The sequence below is a fragment of the Diabrotica virgifera genome, chromosome 9, assembly GCF_917563875.1.
Source record: "Diabrotica virgifera virgifera chromosome 9, PGI_DIABVI_V3a".
Taxonomy (NCBI): domain Eukaryota; kingdom Metazoa; phylum Arthropoda; class Insecta; order Coleoptera; family Chrysomelidae; genus Diabrotica; species Diabrotica virgifera.
The window spans coordinates 213,559,048-213,575,720 of record NC_065451.1 but is presented as its reverse complement, the minus strand read 5'-3'; the positions used below and the strand labels follow the sequence as shown (position 1 = coordinate 213,575,720).

At 30.7% G+C, this 16,673-nt stretch overlaps 2 protein-coding genes across 2 annotated transcripts in view; one reads left to right on the top strand and one right to left on the bottom strand.

Annotated features, from left to right (window-relative positions):
• The window catches only part of LOC114337362 (ATP-binding cassette sub-family G member 5), a 117,808-nt gene extending 110,813 nt beyond the window's left edge, over nucleotides 1–6,995 (bottom strand). The window contains exon 1 of the mRNA XM_050662527.1: nucleotides 6,977–6,995. The gene's annotated coding sequence lies outside the window, so the exon portion shown is untranslated. The remainder of the gene's footprint in view (nucleotides 1–6,976) is intronic.
• The window catches only part of LOC114338374 (ATP-binding cassette sub-family G member 8), a 113,242-nt gene that overhangs the window by 38,244 nt on the left and 58,325 nt on the right, over nucleotides 1–16,673 (top strand). The window lies entirely within an intron of this gene.

Sequence of the window (16,673 nt, the reverse complement as noted above, 5' to 3'; positions counted from 1 at the left end):
AAGCTAAATTTTTATTTAAAAAATTAAAAAAAAAACCTTCGTACAACAAATCTAGTCATTCAAGTACGAGGATTGGATGGACGTGCTAGCAACTGGTGACTCGGAGATACATTCCATCAAAGCCAGCTGTTTTGGTTTAGATAAGTGCTTCTGTTATCAAATGAGAAGGCACGTGGGTATTCTGATGTGACTGGAGTATTTGTCTTATGTTGTTTGAGAGCTCTTTTTACGGCCGATGCATAAGTTTTCTCACGTGGAGCTCGGGAGTTCTTAATTTTTCTGTGTAATATCTCATTTGGCTCAATTGTTGATTTTGGAGTCCCAATGCCTTCCGACTAGAATGGGAGAATCAATATGTTGTACGGTAGACTTCCATTTATTAAGTCTTGTTCAGGCCAGTGATTTCAATAAGTTGTCTCCAATTTCGAAATCTTTTGATTTCAGGAATGTACACCTTTCGGAAACCTCGGTTGATGTGTTGGTTGGCCATAGAGATAATACAAGAGACTGTATATCAATAGAGAAATGAGAAAACCAAGAATTAGATTGTAACATCAAGTAGAACAGAATCTAAAGAATTTTAATGTAAAAATCTGGACTAACAATGCTAGAGATTGAAAAAGATGGAGAAAAGTTTTACAAAAAGCCTTGGACCAGTAAACCTGTTGCTATATTAATATTTTTAATGATTCTATGAATTCTTGTCATATAACTTCGTAAATAATAAAAAACGCCTGTTTTAGTAAAGCACGAAGTAAACAAAACATTTTTTTGAGCTTCGATAAAAGTGATTGATAATACGACCTATTTTACATCGACCCAGTTCATAAAATTTTAACATTGGCTTGAATTATACAGTGAAGACCTAAATGATAACAAAAATTGTGCGTTTGTTATCAGACTATTTCAGACCATTAGAAATATAGTAGCTATAACAATTTTGTATACGGGGTTTGATAAAATATTCAATTTAAAAATATTAGACATTTGTTAAGTGATTGTAAATATTCTATTTCATATACAGTCGGAAAAATGAAAGAATAGGGCTTTTCATCGATTGTCATTTGTTTCGAGCTTCTGTCATGTGTCACATAATATTAATATATCTACGTGGTACGTTATTGGTGTATACCAATGATACAAACCAAAGACGTATGACGTAGATATATTAATATTATGTGACACATGACAGAAGCTCGAAACAAATGACTGTGAATGAAAAGCCCTATACCCATGAACGATCACATCAATCACTTATTTTGTATTTGCTGTCTTTTTCTATAAATAACAAACGTTTGTTATAGAAAAAGACAGCAAATACAAAATAAGTGATTGATGTGATTGTTCATGGGTAATTTTTCATTTTTCTGACTGTAGAAATATTTGTATACAGCTGATTTATTGTATGTAATGAACTGAGGGAATCAATAATAATTATCACTGCTTTGGAGATGTTGTGGTCAATTATAATATAAATTAATGCTTGTCGAAGATAGAATGCACAGTCCCCAGATAGGACCCCACTGATTGATGGTAATTCAAATTGTAATATATATACTATTTGGAGTAAGAACTGCTGATCCTATGCCATTATAGTCCAGAGAAATAAAGATTTTCTCAGGACAATCAAAGATACAGGTAGCTGACTACTTTTTTAGTTATGTTTTATAGTTACCCCACTGATTGATGCTAATTCAAATTGTGATATATAGTATTTTTACTACAAAAGCGATATTACGTAGGTCAAAATTTTTGACGTAAGAGAACTGTCAAGAACATATACGTAATACAACGTAATAAACACGACAATAATGAAAAGTCACATTCTAATGTTTTGACAGTTCTCTTACGTCAAAAATTTTGACATACGTAATATCGCTTTTGTAGTAAAAATACTATATATACTATTTGGAGTAAGAACTGCTGATCCTATGCCATTATAACCCAGAGAAATAAAGATTTTCTCAGGACAATCAAAGATACAGGTAGCTGACTACTTTTTTAGTTATTGTAGACCTATACGAAGAAAACCTACCTGTTTCCTGCCTATAGTTTACGTCAGTTTTTTAATTATTAATAATTTAGTGCAAAAAACGCGATTTTTTTCGATTTTTTGCACGCCATTAAAAAGCTAAATAGTTGACATAAAATTACAAAATTTGATTTTTTAGAACATTAAAAAAGCTTCAAAATACCGATTTTTGAATGTTAAAATGTCAATTTGTTGCTTCGCAAATTGCAAATTAAATGAAAATCGATTTTTGTTAATATCTTTTACTAACTTTAACCTAGACTTTTAGGGTTTCACCCAAAGTTGGATATTTTAATACTTGACAAACGCTCAAAATTTGAGATCGATTCATTGCTTACTTTAAAAGTTATGCTATTTGTTTATCCCGGAGACCTTTATTTTGCAATAACATAAGTCAGAAAATAATGAACATGTGGCAATGCCATATAAAAGTAGAAGAGTGGTAGTATCAAATGTATTAAAAAAACATAAAAAAATTAATTAATATTGCCAAAAATCCTATTGCCAAATTTTTGAAATTTTGTAGTTTATACACATTTAGAATAACTTTAAAATATTATCTGTAGAAACAATCTTTTTATATATTCGAAAAGCTAGTATTTTAACACGAATTTTCAAATAAAGAAATTAAGCTTGAGTTTATTTGGGACAAAGTTAGCATGTGTTTCTAGGGGGAACCTACAAATCCACCGAGTTAAAATACCGAAAAAGCAATTTCAAGCTAATACATTTTCTTTATGTACTTTCTACGTACATTACAAATATGCATTTTGTTTATAAATTTATTAATTAATAAACAGTCTAATTTGTTTAAACAATCTTCAAAAAATATTTTTTTACAAAAATCTATTTCTTAATGACAGTATCATTAATTATCATAGAAAAAGTTAAAGTACACTTTAACAAATAAATTCATTTTATTATATAATTATTTATTCAAGATAATTTATTTATAAAAGTATACCTTAACTTTTTCTATGATTAATAATAATAGTATGATTAAAAACATGAATTTTTGAGAAAAAAATATTTTTTAAAAAATTGTTTAAACAAATTTGACTTTTTATTAATTAATAAATGTCTAGACAAATTGAATTTTTCTAATGTACAGAAAAATTACATACAAATTAAAAAAAAAAAACAAATATATTCAGTAGATCCCGAGATATAGAGAATGATAGTAGTTTTAAGTTGCTTTTTTTAGTTTTTGGACTCGTGTATTTGTCGGCTCCCAGTTCCCCCTTCACTTACCACGACTAGTCACCAATTGAGCTATATTTTTAAAAATTTGTGTAAAATACCAGCATTTTGAACATGTAAAATGATTTTTTCTACGGGCAATATTTTAAAGTTATTCAAAATGTTTGTAAACTACAAAATTTCAAAAATTTGGCATTAGGATTTTTGACTATATTAGATAATTTTTTATCTTTTTTAGTACATTTTGATAGTCTCACTTTTCTACTGTCATTTGGCATACGCAGAATTGCCCTATCTTAATTATTTTCTGTCTTATATTATTGCAAAATAAAGGTTTCTGGGATAAACAATTAGAATAACTAATTCATGGATCGGTCTCAAATTTTGGTGGTTTATTAAGTACCCCAATATCCAACTTTGGGTGAAACACTACAGTTCTAAGGTAGTTCTAGTAAAAGTTATTAACAAATAACGATTTTCACTTATTTTTTCAAAAAACATGAATAACTATCAAACTTGTATAACTTTAATTCAAATAAAGATAAAGATACAATAAAGTTGTGCACGTTTATACCGGGTGTCCACTTATATTTTCCCCCATTTTAACTGCCTATAACTTCTAAACGGCTCAAGATAGAAATATGCAGTTTTCGCTGAAATGTTTTATTTTAGTAAAAGTTTTGTCTGAATGGATTGAACTTTTTATATAGTTTTCAAATACGAAAACAAAAATGGCGGATTTTTGAAAAAAACTTTGTTGATTTTTTTTTAATGGAACACCCAGTATATTTTTTTTGTAAATTGAAAGAAAGGTCCTTCACCTATCCAGCGATATAAAGTTTTTCAAAATCGGTTGTCAAATCATTGAGTAATTAATTTTTAAAATGAGAGGTGCAGCATGGATATCACATAACATAATATCAATTTATGTGATTTCCACATTGCATCTCTCATTTTAAAAATTAATTGCTGATTAATTTGACAACCGATTTTAAACATTTTTATATCGCTGGATAGGTAAATGAACGTTTTTTCAAGTTTTTAGGTAAATGACCATTTTTATAACGCTTTTAAATAAAAAATGGCGGATTTTTGAAAAAAAAAACGTTGTTGACTTTTTTTATTAAAACACCCAGTATACTTGTTTGCAACTTGAAAAAATGGTCATTTACCTATCCAGCGATATAAAAATTTTTAAAATCGGTTGTCAAATGACTGAGCAATTAATTTTTAAAATGAGAGATGCAATGTGGAAATCACATAACATAATATCAATTTGTTTAGTCATGTTATTTAGGTATGTGACATCCACGTTGCACCTCTCATTTTAAAAATTAATTACTCAGTGATTTGACAACCGATTTTGAAAAACTTTATATCACTGGATAGGTGAATGACCTTTCTTTAAATTTACAAAAAAATATACTGGGTGTTCCATTAAAAAAAAGGCAACCACGTTTTTTTCAAAAATCCGCCATTTTTTTTTCGTATTTGAAAGCGATATAAAAAATTTAATCCATTCAGGCAAAACTTTTGCTAAAATAAAACATTTCAGCGAAAACCGCATATTTCTATCTTGAGCCGTTTAGAAGTTATAGGCAGTTAAAATGGGGGAAAATATAAGTGGACACCCGGTATTAAATCTCATATCTGAAAGCAAAATTTATAATACAATCCCACTGAAACATCCAAACCTTTCATAATTATGTATATGCGGGCTGAAAATTTGAAATAACCTATTAGCGATTGTCATTTGAATAAATTCATAATAGAGGCAAGCACACTCCTACCTATTTCGTTAGTATATCTACCAAAAAGTAGGCCAATTTTAATGAAAATCATTACTTCATACAAACCTATTTGTTTCTCCTTGGTTGAAATAATTACCATGTTATTGTTGATAAAATTTAATAGAAGCTTTAAAGTATTATGATATATTTGATAGTCAAATTTTTTAAATATTAGTAACCTGGTTTTTTGACTTTTTCTTCTCAGTCATTCGTGGTATTGTATTGTATTTAATTGTGGTCAATGGTGGATATAGTGGTCGTTCATTTGTAAGTGTTAGATTTCCTCTCAATTTAATTTTTTGTTATAAGTTTTAGAATCGACTAATGACAGTAATGATCAAGCTTCATGAGCTCAGTCATTCGTGGTATTGCATTGTATTTAATTGTGGTCAATGATGGATATAGTGGTCGTTCATTTGTAAGTGTTAGATTTCCTCTCAATTTAATTTTTGGTTATAAGCTTTAGAATCTACTAATGACAGTAATGATCAAGCTTTTATTCAGGTTTCATCCACTCTTCAGTGGTTGAATATCAATATGACCAGTTTGATCTTATTCGTAGCTGCATTACATAGCTAATTAGTTATTGAAATTCTTTATAATTCTCTTAAAGTTTTTTCTTTTATGACTTCTTCTATCTTTTATTTACTTGATTTATCTTTTATTTCATATGTCCAAAGCTACCTTTTGATTTGTCATAAGTTTAGTTTTCTCAAAGTTTATTTTTAATCCTGCTCTATCAGACAGAGTTTTCTCTGTTTTTTTTCTTCATCTGATCTACTACCCCTTTTTCCACGATTGATCCCAGATATGTAAAGTTTTCTACTTGCCCTATTTGTCTTCCACTTATTTTAATTTTAGTTTCTTGGCTGGTATTTTTTTTACAGTTTCGTTTTTCTGTATTTTTCTTAAGGCCTATTACATTGGAGTATTTTGTAAACTTGTCGATCTTCTTCTGCACATGGTATTGTACTATTAGGAACTATTTTTAAGTTTGTTCGAACAATTATTTTTGTTCTTGTTTGTTTTTAAAATGCTTTGCTTCAAATTTTCGTATAAAATTTGTGTGGACATTTATTGCACGCCTTAATACTCACTAAATCTATATAACATATGTATAACTAGGATATTTTCCGGAGTTAATCCACCATTATAAAACAGTTGTTAAAATTGCGAACATACGGTACACCACATGGCAGAGGAAGATGCATTTCCATTGAAACCATGTGAATTTACGAAGATGATGCAGCAGCTTGTGTACCGGTTCTAAATTCCACACGGTGGTAATATGATGTATTCACATTAATTCGCACACTGCACGATACTACACACAAATGGAGAAAAAATTGATTTTATACATCGCAAACTCAGTTACCATTTATAAAATAAAATTCTCTGCAAATCCCTATTAGGCCTGGATCCCGTGTACCAAAAAGAAGTTTATTGATAGCAAGCAGAAAATTTGTTAATAGTTTAATGGTGTCTAAATAGTCGGACAAACTTTGATGTACAGGAACACTGGAACAGGGGAGTTTTAATTGTGAAACGGGTTAAGTTGTGCTCACTACGGAGAGCAATGGATTGTATCCTCGCTCCGACCCTTGCTCTCTGGTATTTATATTCGTTATATTCGTGAATTCTCGTGTAAAATAAATACATTATTTTAAATGCGAGAATTCACGAATATAACGAATATAAATACCAGGGAGCAAAGGTCGGAGCCAGGATACACTCCATTGCTCTCCGTAGTGAGCAAACCCTTAAGTTGTGGTATATATACCCAAAAAAAGTATATTTAAAATCCCTAAAAAGGGCTGTATCACAACAAATCGTTTTCGGAATCAATATTCCATCATCAGTTTTATCACCTAAAATAAGTATAACTCTATAAGTAAAACAAACGTGAGGTTAAATTTTGACAAAGGTAAAAAAGTGAATAGATAGTTATACTTACAGGTTTACATGTTTTAAGCCACCAAAATGTACGGGCAAAAAGGCTTAGATTGATATTAAACAGTTGGGGTTACATTATATTATCTGATTTTAAAGGATGTTAAAAATAGTTCCAGATTAACCCCTGGCATCACATGACATCAACCATATTGGTTGGGAAATTGTAGGTAGAACCATGGACGTATAAATAAAGATATCTTTATATATATCTTTATTTATACGTCCATGGGTAGAACCTACAATTGTAGGTAGAACTGTTATTTATAGTATCATGGGTAGAACCTTACATGGCAGAGTTTAGGTGACAACTGACCGGAATGGCCCTCTGAAGTATGTCAGCACTAGACTGACACCGTACCTTGACATAATGTAATAATATGTGTAGTTACTTCAGCCAAAAGAATTTAAATTTTATGTTAATATTTAAAATAATAACAGTAGTGAAAAAATTTGTTGGGATTAAAATTATTCTAGCCCGAACCAGTATGATGGATAAAAGTTAAAAACTATAGAATCAAACAGAAGTGAATTAATACTTTCTTTAGGGTAGGCAATTATCATTACATAGTATTGAAAATTATAGATTGTAAATACAGAGTTGTACTTTTCTAAGATATTAGTTACACTGATGTTATAAGCTTAATATTTGGTGTAATTTATTAATAGAAGGATCCAACAAAATAGACAAAAGATGATATATATTTAGTTTGGCTGAAAAAATATGTATTACTAGATGTGAATGTCAATAAGAAAAGTAGTAATGAGGGGACCGAGAAATCCAGAGACCCGACATCAAAGTATCTGGAGATGAAAAACTAGCAATGATGGGACAGGAAGGATATAAGGTTATTAGTGTGTAAGAAAGGAAAAAGAAGTAGTGATGAAAGAAGGGATGTAAGTTGATATGGGTGAGTTGGTCTGTTACAGAAAATTAGACTATGAATGAGGTTTAAATGAGTGTAATAAGTCATAGGTATAACATCGAAAATGTGGTTTAGAGTCGAAGTCTAAATGAAGATGGACATGTAAGGAGGAATGGATGAATGGTGGATATCTTGACTATGAGAAAAGTTGTCGATGTAATGGAATGAAGTCTCGATTAAACGATACATGACGGTTAACTCAATTAGGGCTGTTTTGTTTTTCGCTGACTATTTCTAGGTCCTCATACAGGTCTAATTTTAGGTAATCTTTCTGAGGAATGTTGTGTAACAAGGAGACGTCTTCTGGGATGTTAAGAGTGTGTTTTTGTTGTTTAAGATATTGTGAGAAAGTGGAAGTGTTCTCTCTTTTGGTGTGTTCTAGGGAACGAGAAGCTAATTATCTACAAGTTCTACCTATATATGTGGCATCACAATCGGATCATTGTAATTTATAGACCTCACTACGATTCATGTCGTCCACTACTAATTTACATCTAATTGGGTTCTTGGATATTACTACCGATTTGGTTTTTTCTGTGAATAGTGTCAGGTTATCCTTTTCGGCGGTTATTTTTGTAGTAGGCGTTGTAAGTCATCTTCGTTTTCATCATCATTAAGATTGCATCATCTGCGTAGCAAAGGATTCTCATGGTTCGGTTACCCACCAACTTTTCAAAACAGAGCTGGTGCGGCTAGCAATATAGATATAACAATATCAAATGTTGCAGTAGCACACCTAGTTAAGGATTGGAAAGTGATGGAGCATGCAACAATAAGTGATCACAACCTTATAACTTTCAATCTTAATAACCTAAATCCACGTAATACGGAAATATCTTCGGTAAAATACAATATAGGTAAAGCAAATTATGAACTATTAAAGTCTGAGTTTCGACCACCTTGTCTGGTACAAAGGGGATCTAATATAAATATTGCAACAAAAGAATTAACCAAACAAATTAAAAAAGCAATGGATATAGCAATACCAAAAATAAAAGAAAATAGTAAAGTAAAAAACTCAGCCTGGAAGGAAAACCTCACAAGAATGAGAAGCAGAGTTAGATATGCGCGAAAGCGATATCAACGATGTGGTATCTATCTTGAGAGGCAAATCCTTCTAGGTGAATATAGAAGACTAAAACAAGAATATAAACAAGAAATAAAAATAACAAAAGCTAAAAGTTGGGAAACCTTCGTATCAAGACACTTAGAATTAGATATGTGGGGAATACCATATAAAATAGTTTCTAAAAAAATTAGATGTCCGACAATGATTTCTACTTTAAAAAAAGAAGATGGAACATTTACAGAAAGTTGGGAAGAATCGGCCGAAACATTACTTAATGTATTATTACCTCCAGATAAATTAGAAGGAGAAACAGTAGAACAAAGAAATATAAGAGAAGAAATGATACAAGAATACCAAATAGAAGAAGAAAGAGAAATAGAGGAATTCACAGAAGAAGAAATATATGAAAGTATGAGAGAAATGAAAAGAAAGAAGGCACCTGGACCGGATAATATTCATGTTGAAATACTTCAAGCATTGTCGGAACAAATAATTCCAGTACTAACATCATTATATAATGAATGTCTTAGACAAAGAAGGTTTCCCAATAATTTTAAACAAGCAGAAGTTATAATAATACAAAAAGGGGAAGATAAAGATCCTGCCTTACCGAAATCATATAGACCGGTATGTTTATTGAATACAATGGGAAAATTACAAGAAAAATTACTATGTAAAAAATTAAATCAAATAAGAACAGAAATTGGATTACATCCTGGTCAGTATGGTTTTAGGAAAGGTAGATCAACAGAAGATGCAATAAATAAAGTATTTGAAATAGTAAACGAAAGCATAAAAAAGTATGTTTTAATGATATTTATAGACGTGTCTGGGGCTTTTGACAATCTTTGGTGGCCGTCATCTTAATGCCAAGGTCGGTCAAGGTAAGGTAGGAGAACATGTAGGAAACTATGGACTTGGAAACAGAAACGACAGAGGAGATCGATTGATTCAATTTTGCCAGAGCGAAGACTTCGTAATAACAAACACCCTTTTCAAATTACCTCCTAGGCGATTATATACATGGACATCTCCACAACATACCAAAGAAAAAATAGTGAGAAATCAAATAGACTACATTCTGATAGCAAGGAGGTATCGTAATGCTGTTAAATGTACTAAGACGTACCCAGGAGCTGATATAGGCTCAGATCATAACCCGGTAGTTACTGTGATAGAGGCGAGACCAAAAAAGATTAGGAGACCACACAGAAAGACACTAGATTTAGATAAACTTAGAAATAAAAATATACGACAAGAAACAGGAGAAGAAATAAATGAAAACCTCAGTTCAGTGCAACAACAAATTAATGATACGGATAACGTTAACCAAAAATTAAAGTACATAAATACAGCTATACAAACAGCAGGAAAGAAACATCTGACAAAAACAACAACAAAGAACAAGGGGTGGATGACACAGGACATACTAGACTTGATGGAACAAAGAAGAAAGATGAAGAATTACCTAGACAAATACAAAGAAATAAACAAACACATAAAAAAGAGGATAAAAGAAGCCAAAGAGGCGTGGATTAAAGAACAGTGTGAAGAAATGGAAACCTATGAGAAAAAGTACGATGCGTTCAATATGCACAAAAAAGTAAAAGAGATAACAGGAAGCATAAAGAAATGCGAAATAGGTAAACTTAAAGACAAAGATGGAAATCTTATTGTAGATCTAGAGAATAAAATAAAAAGATGGACAGAATACCTGAATGAATTATTTGAAGACGATAGAAACAACTTAACTCAGATAATCAATGCAACTGGGCCAGACATATTGAAAGAAGAAGTAGAATACGCAATAAGAAACGCTAAAAATGGAAAAGCAAACGGACCTGATGAAATCCCTACAGAACTGCTGAAGCTTTTGAATGATAAATCCGTAACCATAATATTGCATATATTCAATACAATATACAGTACTGGTATAATACCGCAAGAATGGTTGCTGTCTACGTTTGTCACCATACCGAAGAAAACTAAGGCAATGCAATGTTCAGATCATCGAACAATCTCCTTGATGAGTCACCTGCTTAAAATATTTCTTAGAGTCATTCACAACCGAATCTATCAAAAACTAGACATCGATATTAACGATACACAGATGGGATTCAGAAAAGGATTAGGTACAAGGGATGCTCTCTTTGCCTTGAACGTTCTAACACAGAGATGCCTAGATGTTAACCAAGAGGTACACGCCTGCTTTGTAGACTTTGAAAAGGCCTTTGACAAAGTACGCCACAGTAAACTCAAAGAAATCCTGGAGAGTAAGAACATTGACACCAGAGACATACAAATAATATTAAATCTGTACTGGAATCAGCGAGCTAATATAAAAATAGAAGAACAAACATCGGACGAAATAGAAATACGTAGAGGAGTACGACAGGGTTGTATATTGTCACCGCTCTTATTTAATATCTACAGCGAACAAATATGCCAAGAAGCTCTCTCATATGCAAACGAAGGGATAATAGTCAATGGAGAAGTTATCAATAACATTCGATATGCTGACGATACTGTGATAATGGCAAGAACAGCGGAAGATCTACAACATTTAGTTGAAACTATGAATGAGATATGTAATAACTACGGCATAAGGATGAACGTCAAAAAAACCAAATATATGACCTTCAGTAAGAATCCAATAAATGACACTAGTATCACAATAAACGGTACCCAACTTGAAAAAGTAAACGAATACAAATACTTGGGAACCCTTATCAATGAAACAGGTGACCAAAATCACGAGATAAAAAGACGTATTGAAATTGCCAGGTCTACTTTTATAAAAATGAAAAAATTATTTTGTAATCGTGATATTAGTATTCATCTACGAACTAGAATGTTAAAATGCTATGTATTCAGTACTTTGCTCTACGGTGTGGAGTCATGGACTCTTAAACAGAGGAATATTAAAAATCTTGAAAGCTTTGAGATGTGGTGCTACCGCCGTATACTACGAATAAGTTGGGTGGATAAAATTACAAACGAAGAAGTAATACGCAGAACAAATAACGAGCCAGAAGTTCTACGGAGTATAAAAAAGAGAAAACTTAAATACTTAGGCCACCTGATGAGAGGACAAAAGTACACATTCCTACAAAATATAATGCAAGGAAAAATCCAAGGACGAAGAAATCCAGGCCGTAGAAGAATGTCCTGGATGAGAAATTTGAGAGAGTGGTTTGGCTGTACCACTAACGAATTGTTCAAAACAGCAGTAAATAAAATTAGAATCGCCCTAATGATATCCAATCTCCGATAGGAGAGGCACTCAAAGAAGAAGAAGGTGGCCGTCATTCTTTGAAAGACTTCGAAGAATGAGATGTCCAAAGAATCTGGACGGAAGTCTCAGAAACTACTGTCAAGACCGATATGCAAGCTTAAGCTGTCCAACAGGAAAAAAGACAAAACATATCACAAAAGGATGTCCACAAGGATCAGTTTGTGGACCTATGTTCTGGGATGTAATGCTAGAGGAACTGTTGGAACAATTGACTATAGATCCTGAAGTGCTTGGAAGCATAGCATATGCAGATGATTTGTTGTTGATCATAGATGCAAACTCAAGAAGAGAATTAGAAAATAAATCAAATGAAGTATTAATAAGAGTAAATGATTGGATGAATAAAGTAAAATTGACAATATCAGATTCAAAAACAACATATAGTTTAATAAAAGGAAATTTAGAAAGAGATCCAATTATAAAAATTACAGGGAAAACAATAAAAAGAAAAATGGAAACAAGATATTTAGGTATTATAATAGACGAACAAAAATTATTTACAAAACACATGAATTGTGTCTGTGAAAAGGCAACAAAGATCATGCATAGCATTGCTAGTCTAGCACAGAAGGAATATAGAATTTCGTTCCGACAGATGAGAATATACCTAAGTACAATACTTGCATCAATTGTAGGGTACGGTTCAAGTGTATGGGCACATAGATTAATAAATAAAAAAAACGCAGAAAAATTAAATAGAGCTCAGAGAGGATTTCTTGTAAGAATGACGGGAGCATTTGGAACAACTGCAACACAGGCACTCACAGTTTTAACTGGAGTAATGCCAATGCATTTAGAAACACAAAAAAGAGCATGTAATTATTGGCTAAAAAAAGAAAAATATGAAAAAATAATACAAATAATAGGATTAGATATAAGAAATAAAAGAGAACTAAAAGAAATAATAAATAGAAAAAGACAAAATGAATGGGAAAATTCAACAAAATCTAGACGTTTATACAATTTTATACCAATATTAGAAAACATTCCAAATTATTTTAATCCAAAACAAGGTTTAATCAATGAACTGTCAATACGGATGGAATGGCCATGTCCCATTCAAATAGTGAAGCAAGATTGACACCAACATACAAGAGAGAGGTCCTAGAGAGAGACAGACAAGGTGGTGGAGAATTTGACAGGCCGTGTAATTTGAGTTGCCTATATAAATGGACCCGATTGAATCAGTATTTACAGTTCGTTGAATATTTTAACTTATATTTTAACTTGGCTAAGGCCTAATGCTGATTGGCAGTACATATTTCAAAATTTAACCACTTTTTTGTATTTAGGGGATAAATAGAGTACACAGTGCCATACTTGGTGTTTAGATACTTTTCAGAATTGTTATTTGTATTTATCAAAACAAATACCTACTTTCCTAAAGTATTTGGGAGTTAAATAATTTTAAAACTATTTAAATACTAAATTAGTGACTTTTATACAAAGTGAAGAAGTCCTTGATTATGTTTTTATGTTACTTTTATATTTAGACTTTTATATTTTCCCGATTTAAGTTGATATAGGCAACTCAAATTACACGGCCTGTCAAAGGTTCCACCACCTTGTCTGTCTCTCTCTAGGACCTCTCTCTTGTATCGTGGCTGCATTAGTTGTCTTTGTGCCTATTCCATCCGTATTGACAGTTCATTGGGTTTAATACACTTTTTGACAGGACATGGACCGTACCCAACATATTTGGAAAGATTTAACTTAAAAGATGATGCATATTGTGAATGTGGAGAACTAGGTACACCAGAACATATAGTGTTACATTGTGAAAATACTATAGAAAATGAAGAACACAGAGAAATGAGAAGAAGATTAGAAAGAATTGAAATAAGAGATATATTACAAAATGAAGAATATTTTGAAATATTAAACAATCTCACACAAATAATATCTAAAAAACAACAAGAAATCTATAATAATAGAAGAAGACAACCAATAATCCAACCCTGATGAAGTTGAGTAAGATAAAGTTAAAATAAATAAAATAAAATATAAATTCAAAAATAGATATTTACAATTATAATAATAATAATTCAATATAAAATAAATAAATAAAAATAATAATTCAATACATAATTCATAAAAATAAAAAAAAATAAAAAAAAAACTACCAACTCTCTTCTGAAAATAGAGAGACTGTCTTTATAACTTAGAAGGGAGTTGATAGTACCAAAAATATTTTAAATTGTTTATTTAAATTTGTTTGTTATACGTAATTAAGAGATTATGGCAAATTGTTATTGTAAAAATAGATTTAATAGTTGAGTAAAAAATGTAAAAATATAAAAAAAAAATATCTGTAATCCCATCAGGAAAAACGACCTGGATTAGTCACTAGAGGCCAGGTCATATGTATAAATAATAAATAAATAAAATAATAAATGGTTCGGTTACCCGTTTTATATCCCTGTTACCCCTGTTATAATTAAAATCACGTTTCACAATTAAAACTTTCTCTGTTCCAGTGTTCCCATACATCAAAGTTTGTGCAACTATGTAGACACCGTTAAGCTATTAACAAATTTTCAGCTTGCTATTAATGTTTTTTTTTGGTACGCAGGATCCAGGCCTATATCTAAAGTACAAATATTTTAAAACATTGCCCCAAATAGAGGGAAAAATATTTTCAGTGATGAATAGAATCTGTTCAAATTGAAAAGTAGAGCAAAAAATTTATTGAAATGTTATATGTATGTGCTCTAATAATTGTGGAAATATATATAAAATTTTTTGATATTTCAGTTATATCAGGAATTGTTACGCTATTTAACGAATGAAATAAAATAGAAATTAAAAATTTATGTTATATCAACATGAATGGAATTATGTATTATTTAATTAATAACAAAGTTCGATATGACAATGTGTACGATGTGGATATATTTTCCAGGTTGTTCAGAAATCGTTTGAAAATAATAATCTTTTTCCCTTTGTGATATAATATGTTTTTTCCTTCAACATAAATATATAGTTAAGGAGGCTTTTGCACAATGAAATACAACAGATGTTTATACCCACAAAGAGTAAAAACTAAGTTTGACTGGTCGTATTGATGCAAAAATACGAAATTATTTTAGATTTAGCCCATGTCAGAATTGTTGAAATCCATCCCGAATCCAATTATTTATTAAACGCTTTTTTTTTATTAATTAAACGCTTTTATTTAGTTCAATAGTTTGCGTCAAATCTTTAGACGTTAATTTGACTGCCTTTTCTTCAATGCAAATTAATGAAAATTTGCAGACATATGCATTCGCGGGAACAATACACGAATAGTCAATAAAAAATTTTTTTCATGTTTATTAATTGTTTAAATAAAAAAAAACGATTTTAATGGAAAACGCTTAAATTCTCTTGTTTCTTACAATGTAAAAACTTGAAACTTTTACGGATTGTATAGCTAATGATATTAACAATACATAATTTCACTTTTTACGTTAATTGTTTACGTTATGCTTCATTAATAAACAATAAAGTTTCAAATTTTTTGCCGATTCCGACTACGTTTCATGTTTGTACATCATGTTTTATACATATTTTAATAAACATGACGATATATTTTAATGTTTGAAAAGTGTAAGACTAAAAAGTAGAAAATAGAAAAATATGAAAAAAAATTATTAAGAAACGCTTTTCTTTAGTTACGAGTGACTAAAATTAAAAATATTATAAAAAAATCAACAAAAAGCAAAAAATAAAAAAAATTGAAAAAATCTAACACCGTTTATTCGATGAACACACGCCACGCTTTTCTTTGACGGATGTATTAGATTTTTTAATTTTTTTTTATTTTTTGCTTTTTTGTTGATTTTTTTATAATATTTTTAAATTTAGTCACTCGTAACTAAAGAAAAGCGTTTCTTAAAAATTTTTTTTCATATTTTTTTATTTCTGAGTACACTTAGCCACAGATGGATCATCCAAGAGCATTTTTATGTATGTGCTATTAACCGAGTGAATGTCACCAACAGGAGGCTCTACGAAGTTGTTGCATTTTTGGAATCGTAGGAATTTCACCTAATAGTCTCCCTCATTACCTTTCATCTTGTTGATTCGACTCATCTAGAATATGGATCGACCCCTAGTTTTGAGTTCAACTAAGACATGATGCAGGATCTAAAGCAGAAAGACGCAACACTTCTGGAATGTATTCAGGCTCAACAGCAAACAAGTCAACTATTTTTAATGGGAGATAAGCCACAATTTCAAAAAAAAGATTGTATTAACGTTTCGAAGCCCAAATCGGGTTTCGTTGTCAAAATACAAAATACTACTAAAATAAACAAAAATGTTGTTGCTAAGTAAAAAAAATTCTTCTAATAATTTATTTAATCGGACTCATTTATATCGGCAATTCAGACGTATATTATACATTTTAAAGTAGAAGACTTTAAAATGA